The sequence below is a fragment of the Phasianus colchicus genome, chromosome 3 (assembly GCF_987193195.1).
Source record: "Phasianus colchicus chromosome 3, bPhaCol1.hap1.1, whole genome shotgun sequence".
In the NCBI taxonomy this organism is placed as follows: Eukaryota; Metazoa; Chordata; class Aves; order Galliformes; family Phasianidae; genus Phasianus; species Phasianus colchicus.
Genome location: NC_143438.1, coordinates 72,151,609 through 72,166,253, shown reverse-complemented (window position 1 = coordinate 72,166,253; position 14,645 = coordinate 72,151,609). Strand labels below are relative to the sequence as shown.

Here is a 14,645-nt window from a genome sequence, read left to right as displayed (position 1 = left end):
TGGAGTACCTCCTGCAGGGTGGGTGGGTGGGCGAAGGCTGAGCCCCTTTGCAGGACTTGAGTGGTGGAAGGGGACCTAAATGGAAACAAGACGGGCTCACCTCAAATCTGCCTCTTGGTCAGGGGATCGCAGTTGCAGGCATTGAGCTAAGGTCGGCCTCTGCAGACACATTCTCCTTCAGCTGGAGGACCTCTCTACTGTAATGAAGTGAGTGGGTCACTGGAAGTTGACATTTTTTTCCAGATCTGTCATTTGCTAAGTGATTTTCAGGAAATCAGTCACCAGTGCTATCAGTGTAGTGTCTGCATGGAGTGTAAAACTGTCTACCTCCAAAACCACTCTGAGATCCATCAGTGATACCTAAAGTCTCTGTGCTCCTTCTGGCTGAATCTTGACTTCTGCTATCAAAAGAAAATGAATCACAAGATGACATCAAGCACCCTTTCCCCTCCAGCCATGGAACTTGGGCACTCCCCTGGGGTGTGCAGAGGAGCAGCTGAGCTTCCCAGGGCAGTGGGAGCAGCTGTGTAGGGATGAGCCCTCTGAGCTGCAGCCTCCAGGAACCATTACACTTAGCAGAGGTACCAAAGTGCAGCTTGCTCCATCCTTGTCCATCCTAAGCAGAGAACGAGGGTGGCTGGGGATGGAGCAGGTCAGCAGTTAGCTGGCCCTCCTCTAGTAGGATGGGGACCAGGTGCTCCCTTTCTGTTTTAACTTTTATAAGGATTAACTCAGATTCATGTTTAAGATGTCAGTCTAATTCTGGTCTGAAGTGCAGGACAGTTCCTCCTGGCTTCCCAGAGGGTAACATCATAGCCCTCTATTAGCTGTGCCAATTACAGTTATTTCCTTCCCCATTTCCTCTCAGGTGTCAGACCAGAATGCTATTTCTTTTCTTCCTGAGAGTTCTATTTTAAAAACAGAAGAAAAGCACGTTATTACTGTGATAGCTGTTGGACTGTGTGGCCCCTGATGTAATGGGGTGTTTATAGCCATGATGCTCTTACCCGATCCGTTCATAATCAGAAGTAATGGCAGCACTTCGCCACTCGCTCTGCTTGAGGATGCCACAATAAATCTAGCTGAGGCGTAGTGTCGCTGCAGCTGGCGTGTGATATAGAAGAGCTGTGCTTTTTTACTTCTGTAATGTTTATTGCTCTTCTGCATTATACGAATATTGCCGGTCCTGGCGATTCAATCGTCATGAATCAACCCTCAGAAAATAATGAGATTTTACAAAATGTGTATTTTGGAAGTGTTTTTTTATGGCCCATCAAATGCTTGAGCCTTTGTGTCATGCTGTCGGGCTTCCCTCGTTTTCCTGCTACAAGATGGAAAGGAAGGAAAAAGAAAATGTGTTCATATGTGATGGTTTGATTCCAGCAGCTGGGCCCTACCAAAACCTCCCGATGTCACAGAACCCAGGGTAAAGACCCTGTAAAGACCCATCTGAGCAATGAGTCCAGCTCTGTGGAAGGAGCAATGAAGTGTGCATTTTTGAGGTGACAGCAATAGAAAGCAAGGGCTGAGCAGAGCAGGGACCATGTTATGGGACACTGGCTGTGCTGACAAGGAATGGTCCAGCAGCACACGCTCCCAAGCCACCGGCTTGTCTCTGCCTGCACTGTGAGCAGATGCGAGTGGCTGCAAGGTTGCAGCACAAAGAGGTTAAGGGAATTGATCCAAGTTAAAAATAACCCTGCCTCTCCCTCCCTTCTCCTCCCAGTTTTACGGCATTACTTCAAACCTGCATCAGTTTTACTGATCCCGCTCACCGTCTGGCACCGCAGCAGCGGCAGTAGCACAGCTGAAGGAGCGGTGGGGGGGTTGTAGGGTGTTGGGTGTAGGAGGCACTGATAAGGGTAGCCCAGAGCCTTCCTGGATTTGACTACAGGTGCATGTGAAACAGAAAGAAAGCAGAAAAAAAAAAAAAAAAAAAAAAAAAAAGAGCGAAGAAGTCACTTCTCTGGTGCGAGTAAGGAAGAAACTACAAGTTCAGGAATGGTGTTTTAGGGGAAAGCAGGTGTGGATTTCTCGCAACATTCAGGGAGGCATGACTTTGAAAGGCTCATTTGTAAAGAAGATTACACCTGAGAAATACCAACCCTGGCATCAACTCGTCTAAAATCCCAAACACGTCCCCATATTTGGTTTTCCTTCACTGAAATGAAGGATGACTGCTAATGGATTTGAATCCTTATTCTGCACTTTTCTGAACAGCAGTGTGAAGGACTGACAGATTGAGACAAACAGCCCTATGAGCAATCACTCAAAGAACAGCCCTGGTGAAATGGTACTGATGGGGACACAGCTTGGGAAGGGTTGGCCACATCCTGACCTGTCCCACTCTGGCCAGTCTGTGCCTTGCTGTGTGCTCATCAGCTCCTTCTGACACCTCTAGAGCTCTTAAGTCCAATCTTCATACAGGTTTAAAACCTTGGCTATTTTTCGCTCTTTTTGTAAACTACCAGACTGCTGTTGCTGCTTTGTGCTCCTCTACTCCTAACTCTGCACCTTGTCATCTCCCCACATCACTGTTTCCTTCTATATCTCCATCCCTGGAGGTGTTCAAATCCAGGTTGGATGGGTCCCTGGGCAGCCTGATCTAGTGGGTGACAATCCTACCCATCTCTGGGGCTTAGAACTGGATCATCTTTGAGGTCCCTTCTAACCCAAGCCATTCCATGATTCTATATCTTTTCCATTCCATTCTTTCCATTCTTTCTTTTTCTCCCACCAAACTCATCTTTCTTATCCCAATTAACTCTCTTCCCTTCCAGCACTTCTACTCTGGTAAGTCTTCCCTGATTCCAGAATTGGATTTCTAACCAAAACACTACAAGCAGGAAAGCTGGTATTAACAGTTCTCCTGCCCACGTATTTCTTTATGTGTGCTCCAAGCACGTGCAGAAGCTCCTGTCATTCCTTCCCTCTATGTCTAAGAGACAGACAGAGGTTTCCTTTCCCCCAGCATCCACCTTCTTTCTCTTTTAAAAGTGTCCCCTAGTGAGAGAGACTGTATTTCCCAACCAGAAAATACAATTTCTAGCACATCTGATTGCTTCTGCAATAAAAATGCGAGGTAATTGTCAAAATAACACAGAAAGCACTGTAATCTCAGGATGTCTGGGGCTGTGCACTGTGTAAGCAATTCTCTCTAATAATCTCCCACTTACATAGCACTGAGGAACTCAGAGAATTCTCCAGAGGGGATGAGGCCCTCATATCCTCACACCACGTGCAAGAATGGTGACGTGCCACAGGACACATCGCGTGTCCCTTCAGATGGGGTGAGGGGACAACCAGAGCCTGCTGAGTGCGTGTGCTGGTCTCTAAGCACTTGGCTCCTATTTCTTCCCACACAGCACAGGGACGCAGAACGTGATTCCAGAGAGCAGTGGAACCCAATGGCCATGGGATGAGCGGTTTTACAAGTCCCCTGAAGGCAACCAGAGCAGTAGCTGGGTTGGCAAGGGGAAAATGAGAAGGGAATATGAAGCCCACCTCTGTTTGCTAACATCCTTTATTTCTTTTGTAAATAATGCTCTCAGCCAGCAGTCCCCAAAGAGAGATCTGTAGGGGACACACAGTCTCCACATGGACTTATGTACGAAAGGAAGCAGCTGGTCCCTGACATTTATTGCTCTGCTCAGCTTGGGAAGTTTGGCTGAAATGCTGCATAAAAACTTGTTTCTCTCATAGACTGTTGGTTTATTTATTTATTTCCAATTAAGAAATTAAGACTTCAAGAAAAAATGCTAATTCTTTTCAGCCAGGACAGGTTGTGCTGGAGATTACACAGGGTAAGGCTGCAGGACACAGGTTTTTTCCTGTTCTTATTTTAGCTAAGCGAGTTTACCCTCCCTAGTAAATACATGATAGTGCAGTTTGTTTATAGCAGGTAGCATTCACAGCACAGCTGTTCTTCGAATTATGTAACTTCATTGACTCATAGATGAAATATTGGCCACCTACTCCAGCCACTTGCCAGGCAACGGTGCTAACCTCATACACACCAATGGGTTCTACACACACTGCAGCTTTTCTCTGAGGTTAGGTGTAAGAACTCAGAAATTTCCTCCCATCAAGTGCCATCAAGTTGTCTCCTTTGATTTTTCCTAGGGGTGCTGAGATCTCTTTTCAAAGAGCCAAACACCCTCAGAGCGGGAATTATCATTTGGTATCACTACACTTACGGAGTTTCTGGGCAAAACTTTGATACTTATAGTGGATATTTGGCACCCAGATCCAAAACAAACCAAACATAAGTGAGTTCTTAATAATGATGCCAAAAACAGGAGCTACATGCCTGAAGGGCCTGTTATGTGAATTCCCAGGTGTTGGAGCAACTTCAGTGGTTTTAGGAGCTGTTCTCCATGTTGACTGAATGCGAGCGAGTTTTTAATGGATATCCTGACCCAGTTGTCTTGGCTTTTAGGGGGGTACCGGCATGAAGCTGTTTCTGTAAAGCCACCCTTGTTTCTACAGATGCTCTCACATTGATTCCAGTGGTTGCACAGCAGCTTTATAGCCTATGTGGTCAACAGCTCTACATCCAGGTAGAGGCTGTTGACAAGTGGTGCCTCTCTTGGGTCCGTCCTGGGACTGATACTCTTCAACATCTTTATCAACAACATAGGTAATGAGATTGAGTGCACCCTCAGCAAGTATACAGATGACACCAAGATGAATGGTGCAGATGATATGGCAAAAGGATGAGATACCATCCAGGGAACCTTGACAAACTCAAAAGGTGGGCCCATGTGAACATAATGAGATTCAAGAAAGCAAAGTGCAACATTTTGCACTTGGGTCGAAGCAATCGCAGATATGTATACAGACTGGCAGAAGAACTCCTTAAGAGTAGCCCTGCTGAGAAGGACTGAGGGGTCCTGGTAGATGAAAAACTTAACATGAGCCAGCAGTGTGCTCTTGCAGCCTGGAAGGCCAACGGTAACCTGGGCTGCATCATAAGAGCGGTAGCCAGCAGGGACAGGGAGGGGATTATTTTCTCTACTCTGCCCCACAGTACTCCTTGCTGAAGTACTGTGTCCAGGTCTGGTGTCCTCCACACAGGAAAGGTATGATTCTTCTGGAGAGGGTCCAGAGGAAAGCCATGAACATGATCCAAGGGCTGGAGCACCTCTCATGTGGAAATAGGCTGAAGGAACTCGGCTTATTCAGCCTGGAAAAGATAAAGCTGCAGGGAGATGCCATTGTGGCATTCCAGTATTAAAAGGAGGTTTAGAAACATGAGGGAAATCAATGTTATACATGGATAGATAATGATAGCACAAGGGGGAATGGTTTTAAACTAATGGAGGAAAGCTTTAGATTAGATGTCAGAGGGAAGTTTTTTACTGAGAGTGTGGTGAGGTGCTGGAACAGGTTGTCTAGAGAGGTTGTGGGTGCCCCGTTCCCAAAGGTGTTCAAGGCCAGATTGGATGGGACCAAGAGCAACCTGATCTTGTACTTGATCTAGCAGCTGGCAACCCTGCCTGCAGCAGGGATGTTGGAACTTGATGATCCTTGAGGTCTCTTCCAACCCAAGCCATTCTATGATTCAATGATTCTACGATTCTTTGTCCTCCATTCCCAGCTGCCAGTCACTGGCGCCTACCCACAGCCTCCTGAGCTGCACCAGACAAACACTTTGTGTAGTTGTGTGATACCTGTGTTAGGAAATGATCATTCTGCTTGTGATGGCTCTCATATTTGTTGGATACCTTGCTGAGGTGCTTGAGCTCACTAATCTGGCAGAAAACTAACCTAGCCAAAAAACGAGGAAAGTTTTCCAGCAGGCTGTGAGATTGCTCAGCTGTCCTGTATCTCTCTAGCCTAGGTGATTAGGCCCTTAATCTCCGTTACTTACACAAGGGCATGCATTCACATCCATGGGTCTCCCCATGCTTGATAAAGGCAATCCGCATTTACAATGTAAACACCAGAGAGCAGAAGTCCAGCACGCGATGACTAACTATGTTCCTTTAGCATCATTGTATTGGTATTTTGTTTATGGAGCAGTACCATTCCAGTTCAAGACTTGATGCACACGTGTGCCAGCCTCTCCCAGGATCACTGCTTTGTGGAGAACTTCTGCTGAGGCTGCTTTGTATCTCCTTCACTTCTTAATCCAAAGCTTTTATTGAGTTGGACATACCTGTTCCCTGCAAAGCTCCCAGCAACTTCACTTTCATATCATCCAGAAGCAGCTTAGCCAGGGGTGGTTTCTTTCTTCCTAGTTTCTCCCTTGTGATTTTAGATGCCAAGTTTCAGCCTGAAAAAAAACATTTACAGCTGTGTTATATAAACTAATGAAAAACAGTGTTTAAAATGAAAGTGCTGGCACAACTTTATGGAGAACAGGAGTGGAAATAGCCATATGGTAATAAACAGGCTACCTGATATGGCTTATTGTTTAACTCCTTGCTTACTTCTAGAAACTTAGGTTTACATTCCCAAATGTTGTCTCTACCCCTGAGTCCTCTGAGACACTGGCAAGTGTTCAATCATTCAAACCTGATTTTGGGTCCTTCTGAGAGCACAGCCCTGAAGCAGCTCAGTGAGCAAGGAGCCTTGCCAGGCAGGGGATGGCTCTGTTTTCATATGCTTCACAGCACAGAACAGACTGTAAACAAAGTATGAATTTCTACAGTAAACAACAAACTTTTTTTTTCTTTAAGACTAAAATATTTGGACATAAATAGGTTTTCCTTTTTTTGCAGCTCATCATTAGGAAGACCAAAGAGAAGGAGAGATTTTGTACCTGTGGTGCTGACTTCCTCATACGTATCTGCAACGGTTTCCCATCTTGTGATTGCAATGTCATGAAGAGATATTTACAACATGCTAGGAAAAATGTTTCCTTTTTAGAGCCCATCACAGTAGCATAATAACAAGCCTTGTAATCTGTCTTCCCCATATACCGAAATCACTCGATGGAAATGATTTTTATATGCTGACTGTTGGTGTGCATATTAAAGCCATTTCTAAGGAAAGGCTGTAAAACACTCATCCATGCACAGCGCTGCCACCCGGCAGTAAAATGCCCGTGCCTGGTCCACTGGAGCTTCTGCAGTTGTTCCTGCAGCTGGAGCCGGCACCAGCACGGGTAGAGAGCGGCGCTGGCGCAGATAAACCCTTACGGTAAATCAGCTATAACGTGGTTTGGCTCCAGGCCCAAGTAATAACTAACCAGTTCTATGTTAATTATTTGCTATTCTTCTACATATAGGAATAGGTGCAGGCCAGTGCTAAGCATAAATGACTACCATGTGCTGCTGGCCTTCATAAATTCTCTTTGTTTTTTTTTCTTACATATTACATCGCTGGCTAATTGACAAGAATTATGAATGACTCTGTTTTTTTTTTTTTTTCTTCTTTTGTTCTGGGCTCTTTCTTGCAGTCTCTCACGAAGGAATAATCTAGAGCGTGCTTGTAAGGATAAACAGAGGCTCTCATACATTTGGATAGTTCATTCCACAGTTCCCATGCATTTTATATGGTAATTCACCCTTACATGCTGCCTGCAAAACAGCCATTCTCTCAGGAGTCCCCCAGTAAATCTGCTCCAACTGGAATATATTTCCAGATCTGCACTGTAACAACCACTAAGGAAACGGGCAGCAAAGCTGCAGAGCTGCCTGCCCTCCTCCTCCATCTAGTCTCTCACAAACCCTCACTTCCCAAATTCTCATGTACCACCTTGTCAGGGGCATCAACAGAGCTCTTTGTGGGAGTGATTGAGAAACCGGCCCAGCTCCAAGCAGTCAGCACGTTGGTTTTTTTTTTTCCTTGGTTACTTTTCTAAGCAGACAAAACAAAGGAACAGCCTGCAGCAGCACTGGTAGGGGCAGATATGTGTCAAAGCAAGGCATACCTGTAATTAGCACCTCCTGGAGAGCTTATCCCAGTGGAGCTCTGAAATGATAACTGACTGCATCACAAAAAGATCCATGTGGGAACTCACCAGTTGAGGGGAATGGTGACTCCCTGGACAATGCCACTAAGTGACGATCTGCCCCCTTAGAAATCTCAGCTGTTACACTGACGAGTAAATGTTGCTAAAGTGCTTTTGGAAGTACTGCTCTAGGTCTTACCAGCTTGGTGTCCAGTTGTGCCAGTGAAGGTTTATGTCAGGCATCAGGCAGAGTTTGTGAGGAAGATGGTCAACCACTGGAACAGGCTACCTAGGGAGATAAGGGGTGGAGTCCCCATCCCTGAAGTATTTAAGGGATGTGTGGATGTAGCACTGAGGGATGTGGTTCATGATGGAACTCTGTAGGTCAATGGTTGGTTTTGATGACCTTGAAGGTCTTTTTCAATGCAGATTTGATTCTATGATTCTGTGATTTTATGACAGGATTTTGAGTCTCCGCTACAACTTGACAAGGACCTGTGGTCTGGTGTCCACCTGGAAGTGTGAGAACACAGCAAGAAATCTTCAGCCAGAAGTACTGTAGTGCTGGAGTAACATTTGACTCAGTAGGCTTTCATAGATGCAGGTAAAATACTACTAAATCTCAAATTTATACTCCTCCTAGCATTTGATGTACACTTTGCATGAGTACAAATGGCTAGCTAGAAACCAAGAGAAAATTAGGCCCAAGAGAGATAAGCTTTAACAACTCTGCAGCCTTCCCTGGGAGGTAATTTGTGCAGCCATTAAATAAAGAAAAATTATTGGAATTTAACAAATAACACAGATTAATAACAGGGGGACCCATTCTCCATTATCTGGTGGGACGTACATTGTTTCATTGATATAGCTACACTGCATAAAGAATGAAATAAATCACATTTTAATTAAAATAAAATGGAAATAATGGAAGACAAAGGAATCACTGATGTTCTTCTAATCTACTCCAGAAAGTGCTGTTCTTGATAATGATGGACAGGGCTCATCTGGGAAAAATTAAAGGTGGACACGTATGGGGACATGCTGATAAAAATTGAATGGAAAATGCTTTGAGTCAGACTGACAGCTTGGTTAATAGAGCACTGTGCTAATGAGTATTGGCATGTACATGGGCCCACCTAGGCTTTGAAGTGATTGGAGTGTGGAGGGAAGGCTCACAGCTCTGCTGCTATCAGAACAGAGCTGGCTCCCTACATGCTGAGGCTGCCTGCTAAGTGCGCGCTGCTGTGCTTCCTGGGTACTTGCAAAGCAAAAACTAAACAGGACTTGGGAGAGATTATTCTAAAATACAATCCCTACCTTTGGAGAAACATAAAGGTAGTGGTGAGGGTCCTGAGATCTCATGGATCTGAAGGACAGGGCAGATCTTACACACTGAAATTTAGACCCAAGGTACGCCAATGTCAGCAGGTAGCCACTGAAATACCTGAAATGGGAACCTCTGTTCTGATCATATCTGGTTAAACTCATGCAAGAACCACACCTGAGAGTTACAGCAAAGTGTATCACAAGGAGGAATATGACAGAAAATTGGGCTTGTATTGGTCTGGGATCTGTGTCACATCCATGTCGATCCTACCCCTGTGTCACCCTGTGGGAAGGCAGTGTTGAGAACAGGACCATGCATTGCTGTAAAAATGAAATGATGACTGTCAAAAAAAAAATAGGAAGAGTGTTTGGAAAGAGGCCAGATTTTGCAGTCTTTTTTTTTCTTTTCCTTCTTCTTTTTTTTTTTCCCCAAGCACTTATTTGTTTTATTCTATTTACAGCCTCTAGTTTTCCACCGTGGCTGATTGTATTTCACCTCGGAGCGCCCCGGCCCGGGAAGCAGCCGCAGCCCTGGCCGCTGCCCAGCTGGCCTCTGCCCTAGTTCCTCTCCCACTACAGGCAGGCTGTGGGATCTCTCCTTTTCAGGGCTACACCGTGCCGCCCACTTTTGATCATTAAAGGAAATGAAGCTGGAATCACCTCTGAAGAAGTAAACAAGACTCACGTATGAAGGCACAGAAATGGCAAAGCAAGCAGTCTCAAAGGCGAGCACACACAGCACGGGCTGCCACTTGTCCCCTGGTTCAGCAGTGTTCCACAAGCACTTGGCAGAGCTATAAATGATGGCACGAGGTGCGAGGCGGTGAAGAATAAAATCCCGAGTATTCAGCTTTCAAGGAAATTTACAAAAGCCACCATCTCAACAGCCAAGATTTACATGTGTCTTCCAAGAAAGAATTGCTTTTCTATGGGAAAGCAATCGTCCCCTGCACTGCTGAGCTAATGATGTATAAAATAACTCTGACACGCCAGAGTCCCACGGTGGCACCAGCCAACAGCAAAGAGAAAAGGGATTCCAAACAAGCTGTTGGTGACCAGAAAACAACTTGAAGCAGATCGTTAGCAATAAATCTTAATATGACATTGGAGCCGAGCTCATCTTACAAAGAGCAAAGAGTAGATGGAGAAAAGCAGATGGCAGAGCCTTTCCCAGTGGTATAAACAGAGATGAGTGCGTATCGTTTCTGAGTACTGTAGAAGTCCCTGCCCATCTCAGTTGTGTAAATAACCAGAAAGAACATTAATACATTTCTAGGGACTGAGTTTTAATTGTTCTGTCTTTTATAACCATTGCTTGCGTCTCATTCTATTTACCATGGCAATAGTTCCAAATATTCCACGTTATGGAAATGATGACGTTCAGCTGGAAGAGTTTTACCTGCCCACTCCTGAACTTCACACTAGTGGTTATCCGGCAGTAGCTGGTGGCAGAACAAACCTACTGCAGCATAACTGGAGGTTACATCCTTTACATGCTTACATTTAATCACTTCTTATGCCTATCTAAGTTGTAGCCAAGTACAGATTCTACACTCAAATTTTTGAAAGTACGAAAATAAGAGCAACAGCAATAAGAATAAAGCATAATTATCACAGCCGCCTGTCCAAGGAATCCTGGATTTGTTATATATTATGAGTAGATCATCCTTTGTTCAAGTCTTTTCCACAAAAGTTGTTGTGTGTAAAATCCATGCAAACCACGAAGTCTGCTCAGTACAGAAGCACTGGAAGAACTGTGAACCTGATCACACTGAACGTACCATCACATGCATAAAATTAGGAAGCTAAAAACTCAAGTGCTTATTATTTCTGTGATGCATGTTAGTTACAATTCTTTAAGGGCTCTCTGTAGCCATAGGATCCAAAAAAATCAGATAATAAAAAAACTTACAAAAAAATACATGTTTGTACTATTACACGTGACTAAAACTTTCATTTCTCGATGCTATTTATGGGTATATTTGTGTGGAAACCTTTTAAAAATGTCCTTTACAACTTCTTGAGATTTACTTACACCATTTCATAGTTCTGCAGAACAAAGCTGACGTCTCCAGATGGCAAATATAAACACCCGAAGATGGACTGCCACTCAAAGACACGTGGGGAATATTTGCCAAGGCTAAATACAGCACTAAAAGAATTTCAATAGTGGATTAGAAGTTCTTCTGAAAACACCATTAATACTGAAATCTTCTGAAAATATCATTAATAGACCTAACTGATGCGGTGGAGGCGGTGAACTGCACTCAAAATCTTTGCTACCCACAAAAAGGCACTTATTTCTGGATTGTTATATAGTCAGGAAATCATACAGTAAATCAAAGTGACGTATTACTCAGACCCTGCTATAAAGTGCAGCACATATTAAGTGACATACAAGAAACATGCACATGTGCACGGCTGGGGAAGTGTGCATGGGATTCAACCATTTTGATGAATAAATATTTGAGACTTTTACAGTTCCTCAGCATCTTCTTTTATGTGATCAAATAACTGCAACTACAAATTTTACTTGAGGAATGACATTTTTGTATTACAGCAGCTTCTTTGTTGCTTCAAACAGCAATGCATATACTACAAATCAGTTCAGAAAGAAGATACTTTCCATTGTATTCATCCTTATTATCAAAAAGAGAAACCACATGCACAAAATTCTTCATAGCTTTTTTACCAGCAGCATTAGTCTCCTTCAGACATTGGCCAGGGTGGGTGGAGATCCACCATAACATATTCTGTCTGAGCTGTAACAACAGAAGGTATTCCTTGTGCGCTGTGTGATTCCAAACATCTAAGGATAGGAGAAGGAGTTCACTCAATATAGTGAATAAGTCCTTTGAAATTTGCCACATTCTCCAAACAAAAACTGCTTTATGAATACACTGTTTGACAAATATCCTCATCTGGAGAGGTTCAAAAACCTCATTCCCACCAACCTCAACAGAGATAGATCTTGTCTACACACAAACCCCCTGAGAAATATTGACAATGCCTGGGAAGACCACATCTTCAGGTACTTTGGTCCAAGTCTACACATATATCCTCTTAGGGGCTTTCTCTCGGAGCATAACTCTATACCACTGTATGTTGTCAAATGGGACTTTTGTTTATTACTAAATCGTGATTAAAACATTGTATTTTGAAAGGGTGTAGTGTGAACTAATGTGTCTGTATTGAGCAGATCTTCATGGCTGAATGCTGGAAAGGAGATCTGTAGCAACAGTAAGCCTCAATAACTGTTCCACAGTGCTACTAGATTCCTCTCTGCAGTGCCTGCCTATGCTACAGAACTGAAAGATGTACAGCCATGGTGTCATACACAAGCCTCAAAAAGCTGTAACGAGGCTTTGCTGTGATAGCTGCATAACAATTTAATTCCCCAGCAGAATATTTGCTGTGAAAAAAACTCAATCTACAATTGCAGCTGCCACACAGAGCATTTTTTGAAGTCAAAAAGCGCAGAGTAACTCCAGGTGTGGATGGGGTCTGGAACACAATCCATGGAGATGCCTCCAGCATGCTTCATGACGGTCTGGCTTTGGCAGCTATGTGGCTGAAGAAGTTCTGCCCTCTGGTCTCTGGCTACTCACTACAGCTCACCAACTTTATTTTGTGTGAGAAGATGCATACAGTGATCTACTGCCCAATCCAAGAAAAGCTGTCTTCAGTTTAATATTCTACCTACTTTGATAGCAGAGGCATCAACAATCACAGCACGAAGAGTTCAGCAGCTGAATTATAGCAGCAGTAATAATGAGAGCACAAGTGGGAATCCCAGGAAAACTTTAATCATTACCATTAACATTTTATTTTCTGCACTGCTATCCTTGCTCCAATGTACCACAATTTGCTGTACCAGGCTATGCAATGCCGGACGTCAGTAAGAATCTGCATAAATACAAGGAGCAGGATAGCTGTGATGAAAAAGTCATCAAAAGCCATAGGACCTTTTGATATTTTAAAATTATTTTTGTTTTGCTGTGTTGTACAGTTTCAGATCAGGTACGATTTTGAGGTACAAGGGATGTAGTTGCAAGCACAGACAGATTATGCCTAGACTCCCTTGTACCTAACTCATTTATATGTATGTATCCTTGTAAACCATGCTGCAACTCCTGGTTTTATCACTGGTTTGCCCAGTTTACTCTCTTAGTCAATTCAGTGTTAAATGGAAATAGCAAAACCCACCAAGTTGTAACAACAATGAATTTTGGCAAATGCTCTGGAGAGTTTTCTCTTTAAGCTTGGCATTCAGAAAGAGAAACAAACTTAAAATAGGAACCGTTTACAATGGATCATCATGTAGATAAATGTGTTAAAAGCCCAACAGAGGGAATTTCTGAAATGCATGAGCTCCGAACACCAAAGATAAATAGCTTGAGTAATGTCTTCCTTGCTGAAGATGATGATCTACTGTATATTTCTAAGGAAAACTATAATGAAAGTAAATAATATTAAGTGTTTTATAAAGTGGTTCATTAACTGGAAAAGGATGTTTCTTCCTTGGACAAATTGTCTTAGAAATGTTCCTTTGGGGTCCTGCCTTCATTTTTAAAACAGAATTGTGCCAGTAGATCTACTTTATATAGTTTTACATCAATTTTGCAATCAGACTTTCTGTTTACAAGCTCTCTGGGCTTAACTTCACTGCAAAGTTAACCTGAGTTAGAATTTATTCTGGTTATAATCAGAATCCTTTCTACATTAGAAAAAAAGAAAAATAAGCCTGAGTCTGCAGTTGCTTTTCATTTGTGGCAGCGAGGCTAACAGGAAGATACAGGCTGGTATGACAGTGAGCCTAGCTCATCAGCTACTCTGCATTGTGAGCACAGGTTTGCACTATCTGAATGCTGCTGATCTTCCTATGCCTTCCCACTCATCTTTCCTTATTCCTGGCAGGATCCTACTAATACCTGGGCCAATAGCAATGGCTCACTCACTAACAGGGCTGACCAAAGCCATAAGTGGCCTCAGAAATCACAGCCTGTGGTTTCACAGTGTAAAGTTTTCACAGATAAAAGCAGCTTTACTTAGCCCTGTCCCATTGTCCTTCCTCAGCTCTGCCCTCCTCAACCATAGCACTGCTCATTTCTGCTGATCCATCATTTCCTAAAAGTCCAAAAACGAAGTGTTTTTAAGAAAGATCACTGGCTCACCACATAGGTCAGCATCATTTTGCCAGCATAACAGTTTGGGCTTCAATGTGAGCACTGAAGCAGGTCTGAAACCCTACAGCAGTATTGGTACTAAGAATTTCACATTCAGAAGCTCGGCACCAGGCACAAGTGAAGGTACAAAGACATGCATGAGGCTCCAGGTGTCCCCTTATACCTTAAAAACTGTCCTGAAAGTGCTCCCACAGGAGCAACAGATTACTTGTAAATGCCAACACATGTCACTA

At 43.5% G+C, this 14,645-nt stretch overlaps 1 long non-coding RNA gene across 2 annotated transcripts in view; it reads right to left on the bottom strand.

Annotated features, from left to right (window-relative positions):
- Positions 1-14,645, bottom strand: part of LOC149918670 (uncharacterized) — a 32,494-nt gene that overhangs the window by 5,078 nt on the left and 12,771 nt on the right. The window contains exons 2-3 of one of the 2 annotated variants that reach the window (XR_016465259.1): positions 6,161-6,277; positions 101-197 (exon numbers count right to left, since the gene is read on the bottom strand). This is a non-coding gene — a long non-coding RNA (uncharacterized LOC149918670). The remainder of the gene's footprint in view (positions 1-100; positions 198-6,160; positions 6,278-14,645) is intronic. The other variant, XR_016465258.1, reaches the window with a different exon arrangement.